Genomic DNA, 12,866 nt, shown 5'->3' with positions numbered 1-12,866 from the left:
TTGTTGCTGCTTTTTAAGGAGCATGCCACCTGTTCATATGCTCCTTATATTATACTACAATAGTTAAATGAGCTTGAACACGACACAAGTTACCAGTCATTCGAACACGTAACCTATACTAGTGTTCGTCGTGAAAAAACTGTCGATTAAGAAAAGTATTTGACAACAGATGTAGCAACATAAATTAATGTTCAATATTAGTTTTCATGTTTACGAAAGTCTGTTAGAACCATATCACATCAGGGAAAAAAGTATTATCACGAGATATTATCACGAAATCACGAGATATTATCAGGATACACTATCACGAGATCACGATACACTATTACTAGACACTCACGAGATCACGAGACAATATAACGCGACAATATCACGAGATCACGCGATACTATCACGAGATCACGCGATACTATCACGGGTTTTGATCAAAATTTACGTCACAGTTACCCATTTCTTGAACCTAACACAAATGGTTAAAAGACAAAAAAACACGCGCCATAATTACGCCAGCAAGGTGTCGATCTACATTAAGGGAGCACTGTCTAGTGAATTTATATTCCTGAATAAATTTGCCAAAGACGAATTATAAACCGTTTATTTTATTATCATACTCATTTAGACAGATTGACGTATATAACTTACAATCATATGACAAGCTATGTCTATTCCAGGGTTAATTATTCAAAAGGAGAGTTCTTGCGGCTTTGCGAATACAACTCAAAGATTACAAACTTAACTTGTGTGTTATTCACGATTGTGATTGCGATTGTGATTCACGATTGCTTAATTTCGATGATTGCTCAGCACAAAAATGTCTACTATTCGGCCATCTTGAATCAGATCGTGAAACAAATTGATGTGCACGCACGCACTCACTAAAGTCAATCCATAACTTCACGTTTCCGTCATAGAAATAATCAATTGTGAGGGGATAACATGGGAATATGTATGTGGGAAAGGTCATATGACATAATAATTTATGAATGAAAGTGAATACAATGTTTATATTCGTTGACAGATTTCCAAATTTTATTTTTTCAACGTTGAAAATTGTTTGTGGGCAAGTGAATGAAGACGGTGGAATGTCTGAATATTTGTGCAAACTGTGTTTTAGTAAACTGATAACATATCGATCCGGTTTCGTTATGTTTCACATCAAACGCATCAGTGCCCTGAGATACAGCACTTAGCGCCTTTTTTTGATGGGCAGCAAGCTCGTTCACAGAGCAAAAACAACACGTTGATTTCTATATTCCAAGATTCTAATTTTATCAAGTAATGTGTGGTTTCTATCATGTGTTCTGATTGGGTAATGCAAATGAGCCCAAGGGAATCTTATAATCGATTGAGGGCGTGCGACATACAGTAAATCATGGTGAAATCTGCCAAGGGTTAATGTTGAGGCTTCGGCCGGATAAATGGTCCTTGGCTGGCGAATATAATGAACCAGGCAATAAATACACAACCAAATTAAGCCTTCTTTGTCATTTGTTTCGACTATAATTTATATTCTAAGACACAATATCGATATGGTCATAACAGCCAAAGTACGTTCTAAATGCAGTTATATCTTGTACAATATCTCAAAATGTTGCTCAGTGTTGGGTAGTCCATGTATCTAATATACTGTTTAAGTAAGCCGGCAACCCCCCACTCTTCATCAATCATCTGCCCAGGAAACAATAGTTGGGTGATAACACCATTTGTTGTTGGTTTTCTACTCCAAGTGGTTCAAGAATTGCACCACTGCCACCACCAACAACATTGAGTCACTAAAACCAACATGGAGCTGCTAAAACAAAACAAAGTCATGTACCTGAATCATTTTCAGAAAACAAAACTGAAGAAGATTTTTATCCAGCGTGTCACCACTAAAAAGATCATTATCTTTCTACCCATCCAGAACTGCACACACACACTGAGTGTGCTCTATGTCCCACCATCTCTCCATTCGTTGATAATCGTATCCTTATTTGGATATTGACTCAGAAAAAGAAAATTACAATAAAGACGAAAAACTGATGTAGTAACAAAATGGAAGCGCTACAATTGAAAAGAATGAAAAAAGAAATTGTTTATGTATTTAGGGGAAGCTGGTAGTTTTTTAAATGATTTTCTCTGGCACTGAAACAATGTTTTCCATTTGTTACTGTTGTTAGATAATTTTCATACTGGCAATTCTTCGTTAGCAGTCTACATGGGCGCAGCTTATTCTTTTTGTTTTTGTTTTTATTATCATCATGCATTTGTTCTTGACTCTTTTTTTTCGAATACTTTTTTTGAGCTTAATGCAAATTGTGTTGATTAGATTGGTGTTATAATTTGGATCATGACTTTTTGAAACCAGATACCCAATTAAGTATACCTTTACCATACATATCAATGTCAAGTCTGAATGCTTCATGGACTAGTGTGTTTTCATGTTTGTTTTTATTTTTAGCCACTATTTTATCATTTGTTATATACTAGTCAGTAAATTAGGGTGTCTACCTAATTCAAAATACATGCCAAGTATACTGGCTTTACAGTTTACCTTAACATGTATTTGCAAAATTTGTTATGAATTTGTTCAATAGGTAGCCCACTATCAAAAATATCTTTTATTTGTAGTACGAAGGCGCTCGTCCAAATTTCGCTGCAATAGATCGGGATAAATTTAACCATACTAACATATTAGGTATGGTTTGACTGGAATATTGTACAAATTGATGTTTTGTTATAGTTTAGCCAGATTTATTGAAAATCATGATTTTAGACTTAGTTTCCATATAGTCGGGCCAATGCATCCATTTTCTGAAGTGTTTTCAAAATTTCCAGTGTAGGTAATCGACACGTACAGAACACCGTGACTTGGTGGTGTACCTAAACTACTGTGATCTAATAGATCACGCAGGTTTTTACTACGTCTCTAAGTTATGATTTGTTATGATAAGAATGATTTACACCATGCTGAATTAGTTATTTAAAAAGTCGTTATTCGTGAAACAGTCTAACTGATGCATAGCTATTTAGAATTATTTTAACCTTTCTAAAATACCTAATCGTCACGGCACTTTCACTCATAAGCTGTGTTGTGTAAAAAGAATAACCTAACATTATTTCTGGAGCTCACCCACCTTATTAAGGGTTATTAAGGGTACGTAATACTTCCCCGTTTCATCGGAAATGCCTGCAGTTTGTATAACTTTAGTAAATCAGTTTTCCCATTCCGATTTCCTATACCTGATTATAGTGAATAAGAACTTGGTAATATCAGTAAAGTTACTGTACATTTTCTTTTGTTGATTTGACCACAGAAATGATTTTCAGAGAATATATATTTTACTCATTGTTCTTCCTTATTTATCTGAGCTCATCAGTCACGACTCGACTGTCTGGTATATCGGAGCAAGGTATAATAAAATTGTTGAAAGACAAGTGTTTAGGTGATGACGAATAGATACTAGCTCCATAAAGAATGGGACACGATGTAGACAGTTTGAAGTAGTTACTTTCCCTAGTATCTGGTATGCAATTGTGACCATGACTGTATATATTAGGAGACGACTATATCAGAATTTGTACTCAAAACTACACGACTGCATCAACAACGATAATGAGCAATTCCAAGACAGAAGAATGACCTGAAACACTAGAAGATGATAAACACCGACCTAACTCAGAATGCATAGCTCATTCTAATCATGTTGGATGTTTGATGATAACTGAATGTTTAGGTACCTGGTCAATTACAGGTAATGTCCTCATAGTCCCTATTTTATCTATTTATCTATGTTCTTCAAAACAGGGACTGGTTCGTAATGTTTTTGCTAAAAGGCCATTACTTCATACAATGAAGATAGAAACGATTTTAAACGTTCGTCTGAATATATATATATATATATATATATATATCAGTTCTTTTTATTTAGATCATGGCAATTTTTTGGTCAGAGCGCCCTCTAGTTTTGTGGAGAATCATGTTCATTTGGAATGCTCTGATTGGATGGAAGTTCAAGCCTAGCAAGGTGTGATAGAATTGGCCTGTTATGTTCAGATTCAAATAAGCATGAACCACTAATTTGACAGGGAAGTGATACTTATAATGCAGCAAGCTGTTCTAATTGCTGTTGTGGTAGAGTTTTTCTATTTTCCTGTCAAATGCATTTATTGGTCCACTGAAAAATGAAAATAATGTTCCCTGTAACTTAGACTCTTATTGATCAAGGCATTTTAAAAATCATGGGTGTTAACTCCCCTCAAGTTATGACCCGTTGTCCCCTACAGAATAATGGTTGCATCTAATATTAAAATAAAGATGGCGGAGTATAGCGTTGATTCATCTCGTTCTACTCTGGATTACTTGGAGTCAATAAAGATCCTAGAAAGTTAGTATTTATATGCCTGTGTGTTTTTTGTTTGTTTGTTTTTTCACTGTCTTTGACTTTCCCAGTATGTTTGTTGCTGTTGACAACAATTCAGTCCTCTGCCAGGCTTCAGTCAATGTTTTTCTTCACTACCTACCCAACTCCTCGTCGGGCACTATGTAGCTGGTGTGGTATATTTATCACAGACAGTAGGGCAATTGTCACATTTAGTGCTCCAAGAAAATATTCTCTGTCCATGTGTATTTATATAAATAGATGCAGTTTCTTTGGCTTGAATAACGATCACTGGCTTCGTACATACAGGTATACTGGTTTACCTGTTTCTAGTTGAAATATAGCCAATCTTATTAACCAAGACAGTTGGACATTTGCCACATGTCACAACACTCATTTCCAAGTGCCATAGCTTGAAACAAGTAGTCAAATCTGATATTGGCTGGAGCTTTAGTTTATATGGACATGGTAAATGGCAAACTAGATGGTCAGAAAGTAATAAAAATAATCACAGCTTTACTCCACCCACCCCACTATGAAGTAAAAGGCTGTTTATAAGGCCATGTATGATGGTTTCATTTTTCTTATGGAAAACAATTTTAATTAAAAACTTCTATGCTCCTGTACCCAACCGTGGGGGTTCATCACACTAAACAACAGGTGTCACTATTACTAAGATAAATGTACTTTTTTTTCATTAAAATTACTGAATGCTTATACATATGTACTAAAACGTTAGTTAACATTTAATATCAGGCAATGCATTGGTTCATTACCCTGGCTACGTGTTAAAATGGTTATGAATTCATTTTGGATAAGTACGTACGTAACCGACCAATCTTGGACTTTATTTCAATATGTTGGTCAGGGTTCTGACCCTGTGTATTTTTCGGTGGGTACCGTTTAATTTCATTACCCTGGCTACGTGTTAAAATGGTTATGAATTCATTTTGGATAAGTACGTACATAACCGACCAATCTTGGACTTTATATTTCAATGTGTTGGTCAGGGTTCTGACCCTGTGTATTTTTCGGTGGGTACCGTTTAATTTCATTACCCTGGCTACGTGTTAAAATGGTTATGAATTCACTCTGGATAAGTACGTACATAACCGACCAATCTTGGACTTTATTTTGCATGCAGGTAAGGTACACCTACAGACATAACTGTGGACATTCAGTTCTTTTTATTTAGATCATGGCAATTTTTTGGTCAGAGCGCCCTCTAGTTTTGTGGAGAATCATGTTCATTTGGAATGCTCTGATTGGATGGAAGTTCAAGCCTAGCAAGGTGTGATAGAATTGGCCTGTTATGTTCAGATTCAAATAAGCATGAACCACTAATTTGACAGGGAAGTGATACTTATAATGCAGCAAGCTGTTCTAATTGCTGTTGTGGTAGAGTTTTTCTATTTTCCTGTCAAATGCATTTATTGGTCCACTGAAAAATGAAAATAATGTTCCCTGTAACTTAGACTCTTATTGATCAAGGCATTTTAAAAATCATGGGTGTTAACTCCCCTCAAGTTATGACCCGTTGTCCCCTACAGAATAATGGTTGCATCTAATATTAAAATAAAGATGGCGGAGTATAGCGTTGATTCATCTCGTTCTACTCTGGATTACTTGGAGTCAATAAAGATCCTAGAAAGTTAGTATTTATATGCCTGTGTGTTTTTTGTTTGTTTGTTTTTTCACTGTCTTTGACTTTCCCAGTATGTTTGTTGCTGTTGACAACAATTCAGTCCTCTGCCAGGCTTCAGTCAATGTTTTTCTTCACTACCTACCCAACTCCTCGTCGGGCACTATGTAGCTGGTGTGGTATATTTATCACAGACAGTAGGGCAATTGTCACATTTAGTGCTCCAAGAAAATATTCTCTGTCCATGTGTATTTATATAAATAGATGCAGTTTCTTTGGCTTGAATAACGATCACTGGCTTCGTACATACAGGTATACTGGTTTACCTGTTTCTAGTTGAAATATAGCCAATCTTATTAACCAAGACAGTTGGACATTTGCCACATGTCACAACACTCATTTCCAAGTGCCATAGCTTGAAACAAGTAGTCAAATCTGATATTGGCTGGAGCTTTAGTTTATATGGACATGGTAAATGGCAAACTAGATGGTCAGAAAGTAATAAAAATAATCACAGCTTTACTCCACCCACCCCACTATGAAGTAAAAGGCTGTTTATAAGGCCATGTATGATGGTTTCATTTTTCTTATGGAAAACAATTTTAATTAAAAACTTCTATGCTCCTGTACCCAACCGTGGGGGTTCATCACACTAAACAACAGGTGTCACTATTACTAAGATAAATGTACTTTTTTTTCATTAAAATTACTGAATGCTTATACATATGTACTAAAACGTTAGTTAACATTTAATATCAGGCAATGCATTGGTTCATTACCCTGGCTACGTGTTAAAATGGTTATGAATTCATTTTGGATAAGTACGTACGTAACCGACCAATCTTGGACTTTATTTCAATATGTTGGTCAGGGTTCTGACCCTGTGTATTTTTCGGTGGGTACCGTTTAATTTCATTACCCTGGCTACGTGTTAAAATGGGTCTGAAGTCACTCTGGATAAGTACGTACGTAACCGACCAATCTTGGACTTTAATTCAATGTGTTGGTCAGGGTTCTGACCCTGTGTATTTTTCGGTGGGTACCGTTTAATTTCACTACCCTGGCTACGTGTTAAAATGGTTATGAATTCATTTTGGATAAGTACGTACATAACCGACCAATCTTGGACTTTATTTCAATATGTTGGTCAGGGTTCAGACCCTGTGTATTTTTCGGTGGGTACCGTTTAATTTCATTACCCTGGCTACGTGTTAAAATGGTTATGAATTCATTTTGGATAAGTACGTACATAACCGACCAATCTTGGACTTTATTTCAATATGTTGGTCAGGGTTCAGACCCTGTGTATTTTTCGGTGGGTACCGTTTAATTTCATTACCCTGGCTACGTGTTAAAATGGTTATGAATTCACTCTGGATAAGTACGTACATAACCGACCAATCTTGGACTTTATTTCAATATGTTGGTCAGGGTTCTGACCCTGTGTATTTTTCGGTGGGTACCGTTTAATTTCATTACCCTGGCTACGTGTTAAAATGGTTATGAATTCATTTTGGATAAGTTACGTACATAACCGACCAATCTTGGACTTTATTTCAATATGTTGGTCAGGGTTCTGACCCTGTGTATTTTTCGGTGGGTACCGTTTAATTTCATTACCCTGGCTACGTGTTAAAATGGTTATGAATTCACTCTGGATAAGTACGTACATAACCGACCAATCTTGGACTTTATTTCAATATGTTGGTCAGGGTTCTGACCCTGTGTATTTTTCGGTGGGTACCGTTTAATTTCATTACCCTGGCTACGTGTTAAAATGGTTATGAATTCATTTTGGATAAGTTACGTACATAACCGACCAATCTTGGACTTTATTTCAATATGTTGGTCAGGGTTCTGACCCTGTGTATTTTTCGGTGGGTACCGTTTAATTTCATTACCCTGGCTACGTGTTAAAATGGTTATGAATTCACTCTGGATAAGTACGTACATAACCGACCAATCTTGGACTTTATTTTGCATGCAGGTAAGGTACACCTACAGACATAACTGTGGACATATGCTTATACATATGTACTAAAACGTTAGTTAACATTTAATATCAGGCAATGCATTGGTTCATTACCCTGGCTACGTGTTAAAATGGTTATGAATTCATTTTGGATAAGTACGTACGTAACCGACCAATCTTGGACTTTATTTCAATATGTTGGTCAGGGTTCTGACCCTGTGTATTTTTCGGTGGGTACCGTTTAATTTCATTACCCTGGCTACGTGTTAAAATGGGTCTGAAGTCACTCTGGATAAGTACGTACGTAACCGACCAATCTTGGACTTTAATTCAATGTGTTGGTCAGGGTTCTGACCCTGTGTATTTTTCGGTGGGTACCGTTTAATTTCATTACCCTGGCTACGTGTTAAAATGGTTATGAATTCATTTTGGATAAGTACGTACATAACCGACCAATCTTGGACTTTATATTTCAATGTGTTGGTCAGGGTTCTGACCCTGTGTATTTTTCGGTGGGTACCGTTTAATTTCATTACCCTGGCTACGTGTTAAAATGGTTATGAATTCACTCTGGATAAGTACGTACATAACCGACCAATCTTGGACTTTATTTTGCATGCAGGTAAGGTACACCTACAGACATAACTGTGGACATTCAGTTCTTTTTATTTAGATCATGGCAATTTTTTGGTCAGAGCGCCCTCTAGTTTTGTGGAGAATCATGTTCATTTGGAATGCTCTGATTGGATGGAAGTTCAAGCCTAGCAAGGTGTGATAGAATTGGCCTGTTATGTTCAGATTCAAATAAGCATGAACCACTAATTTGACAGGGAAGTGATACTTATAATGCAGCAAGCTGTTCTAATTGCTGTTGTGGTAGAGTTTTTCTATTTTCCTGTCAAATGCATTTATTGGTCCACTGAAAAATGAAAATAATGTTCCCTGTAACTTAGACTCTTATTGATCAAGGCATTTTAAAAATCATGGGTGTTAACTCCCCTCAAGTTATGACCCGTTGTCCCCTACAGAATAATGGTTGCATCTAATATTAAAATAAAGATGGCGGAGTATAGCGTTGATTCATCTCGTTCTACTCTGGATTACTTGGAGTCAATAAAGATCCTAGAAAGTTAGTATTTATATGCCTGTGTGTTTTTTGTTTGTTTGTTTTTTCACTGTCTTTGACTTTCCCAGTATGTTTGTTGCTGTTGACAACAATTCAGTCCTCTGCCAGGCTTCAGTCAATGTTTTTCTTCACTACCTACCCAACTCCTCGTCGGGCACTATGTAGCTGGTGTGGTATATTTATCACAGACAGTAGGGCAATTGTCACATTTAGTGCTCCAAGAAAATATTCTCTGTCCATGTGTATTTATATAAATAGATGCAGTTTCTTTGGCTTGAATAACGATCACTGGCTTCGTACATACAGGTATACTGGTTTACCTGTTTCTAGTTGAAATATAGCCAATCTTATTAACCAAGACAGTTGGACATTTGCCACATGTCACAACACTCATTTCCAAGTGCCATAGCTTGAAACAAGTAGTCAAATCTGATATTGGCTGGAGCTTTAGTTTATATGGACATGGTAAATGGCAAACTAGATGGTCAGAAAGTAATAAAAATAATCACAGCTTTACTCCACCCACCCCACTATGAAGTAAAAGGCTGTTTATAAGGCCATGTATGATGGTTTCATTTTTCTTATGGAAAACAATTTTAATTAAAAACTTCTATGCTCCTGTACCCAACCGTGGGGGTTCATCACACTAAACAACAGGTGTCACTATTACTAAGATAAATGTACTTTTTTTTCATTAAAATTACTGAATGCTTATACATATGTACTAAAACGTTAGTTAACATTTAATATCAGGCAATGCATTGGTTCATTACCCTGGCTACGTGTTAAAATGGTTATGAATTCATTTTGGATAAGTACGTACGTAACCGACCAATCTTGGACTTTATTTCAATATGTTGGTCAGGGTTCTGACCCTGTGTATTTTTCGGTGGGTACCGTTTAATTTCATTACCCTGGCTACGTGTTAAAATGGGTCTGAAGTCACTCTGGATAAGTACGTACGTAACCGACCAATCTTGGACTTTAATTCAATGTGTTGGTCAGGGTTCTGACCCTGTGTATTTTTCGGTGGGTACCGTTTAATTTCACTACCCTGGCTACGTGTTAAAATGGTTATGAATTCATTTTGGATAAGTACGTACATAACCGACCAATCTTGGACTTTATTTCAATATGTTGGTCAGGGTTCAGACCCTGTGTATTTTTCGGTGGGTACCGTTTAATTTCATTACCCTGGCTACGTGTTAAAATGGTTATGAATTCATTTTGGATAAGTACGTACATAACCGACCAATCTTGGACTTTATTTCAATATGTTGGTCAGGGTTCAGACCCTGTGTATTTTTCTGTGGGTACCGTTTAATTTCATTACCCTGGCTACGTGTTAAAATGGTTATGAATTCACTCTGGATAAGTACGTACATAACCGACCAATCTTGGACTTTATTTCAATATGTTGGTCAGGGTTCTGACCCTGTGTATTTTTCGGTGGGTACCGTTTAATTTCATTACCCTGGCTACGTGTTAAAATGGTTATGAATTCATTTTGGATAAGTTACGTACATAACCGACCAATCTTGGACTTTATTTCAATATGTTGGTCAGGGTTCTGACCCTGTGTATTTTTCGGTGGGTACCGTTTAATTTCATTACCCTGGCTACGTGTTAAAATGGTTATGAATTCACTCTGGATAAGTACGTACATAACCGACCAATCTTGGACTTTATTTTGCATGCAGGTAAGGTACACCTACAGACATAACTGTGGACATATGCTTATACATATGTACTAAAACGTTAGTTAACATTTAATATCAGGCAATGCATTGGTTCATTACCCTGGCTACGTGTTAAAATGGTTATGAATTCATTTTGGATAAGTACGTACGTAACCGACCAATCTTGGACTTTATTTCAATATGTTGGTCAGGGTTCTGACCCTGTGTATTTTTCGGTGGGTACCGTTTAATTTCATTACCCTGGCTACGTGTTAAAATGGGTCTGAAGTCACTCTGGATAAGTACGTACGTAACCGACCAATCTTGGACTTTAATTCAATGTGTTGGTCAGGGTTCTGACCCTGTGTATTTTTCGGTGGGTACCGTTTAATTTCACTACCCTGGCTACGTGTTAAAATGGTTATGAATTCATTTTGGATAAGTACGTACATAACCGACCAATCTTGGACTTTATTTCAATATGTTGGTCAGGGTTCAGACCCTGTGTATTTTTCGGTGGGTACCGTTTAATTTCATTACCCTGGCTACGTGTTAAAATGGTTATGAATTCATTTTGGATAAGTACGTACATAACCGACCAATCTTGGACTTTATTTCAATATGTTGGTCAGGGTTCAGACCCTGTGTATTTTTCGGTGGGTACCGTTTAATTTCATTACCCTGGCTACGTGTTAAAATGGGTCTGAAGTCACTCTGGATAAGTACGTACGTAACCGACCAATCTTGGACTTTATTTCAATATGTTGGTCAGGGTTCTGACCCTGTGTATTTTTCGGTGGGTACCGTTTAATTTCACCACCCTGGCTACGTGTTAAAATGGGTATGAATTCATTTTGGATAAGTACGTACATAACCGACCAATCTTGGACTTTATTTCAATGTGTTGGTCAGGGTTCTGACCCTGTGTATTTTTCGGTGGGTACCGTTTAATTTCATTACCCTGGCTACGTGTTAAAATGGGTCTGAAGTCACTCTGGATAAGTACGTACATAACCGACCAATCTTGGACTTTATTTCAATATGTTGGTCAGGGTTCAGACCCTGTGTATTTTTCGGTGGGTACCGTTTAATTTCATTACCCTGGCTACGTGTTAAAATGGGTCTGAAGTCACTCTGGATAAGTACGTACATAACCGACCAATCTTGGACTTTATTTCAATATGTTGGTCAGGGTTCTGACCCTGTGTATTTTTCGGTGGGTACCGTTTAATTTCATTACCCTGGCTACGTGTTAAAATGGTTATGAATTCATTTTGGATAAGTACGTACATAACCGACCAATCTTGGACTTTATATTTCAATGTGTTGGTCAGGGTTCTGACCCTGTGTATTTTTCGGTGGGTACCGTTTAATTTCATTACCCTGGCTACGTGTTAAAATGGGTCTGAAGTCACTCTGGATAAGTACGTACGTAACCGACCAATCTTGGACTTTAATTCAATGTGTTGGTCAGGGTTCTGACCCTGTGTATTTTTCGGTGGGTACCGTTTAATTTCATTACCCTGGCTACGTGTTAAAATGGTTATGAATTCATTTTGGATAAGTACGTACATAACCGACCAATCTTGGACTTTATATTTCAATGTGTTGGTCAGGGTTCTGACCCTGTGTATTTTTCGGTGGGTACCGTTTAATTTCATTACCCTGGCTACGTGTTAAAATGGTTATGAATTCACTCTGGATAAGTACGTACATAACCGACCAATCTTGGACTTTATTTTGCATGCAGGTAAGGTACACCTACAGACATAACTGTGGACATTCAGTTCTTTTTATTTAGATCATGGCAATTTTTTGGTCAGAGCGCCCTCTAGTTTTGTGGAGAATCATGTTCATTTGGAATGCTCTGATTGGATGGAAGTTCAAGCCTAGCAAGGTGTGATAGAATTGGCCTGTTATGTTCAGATTCAAATAAGCATGAACCACTAATTTGACAGGGAAGTGATACTTATAATGCAGCAAGCTGTTCTAATTGCTGTTGTGGTAGAGTTTTTCTATTTTCCTGTCAAATGCATTTATTGGTCCACTGAAAAATGAAAATAATGTTCCCTGTAACTTAGACTCT

Source organism: Saccoglossus kowalevskii, chromosome 10 (genome assembly GCF_978046115.1).
Source record: "Saccoglossus kowalevskii chromosome 10, keSacKowa6.1, whole genome shotgun sequence".
In the NCBI taxonomy this organism is placed as follows: domain Eukaryota; kingdom Metazoa; phylum Hemichordata; class Enteropneusta; family Harrimaniidae; genus Saccoglossus; species Saccoglossus kowalevskii.
The sequence above is the reverse complement of the archived record's forward strand: the minus strand, read 5'-3'. Positions refer to the sequence as shown.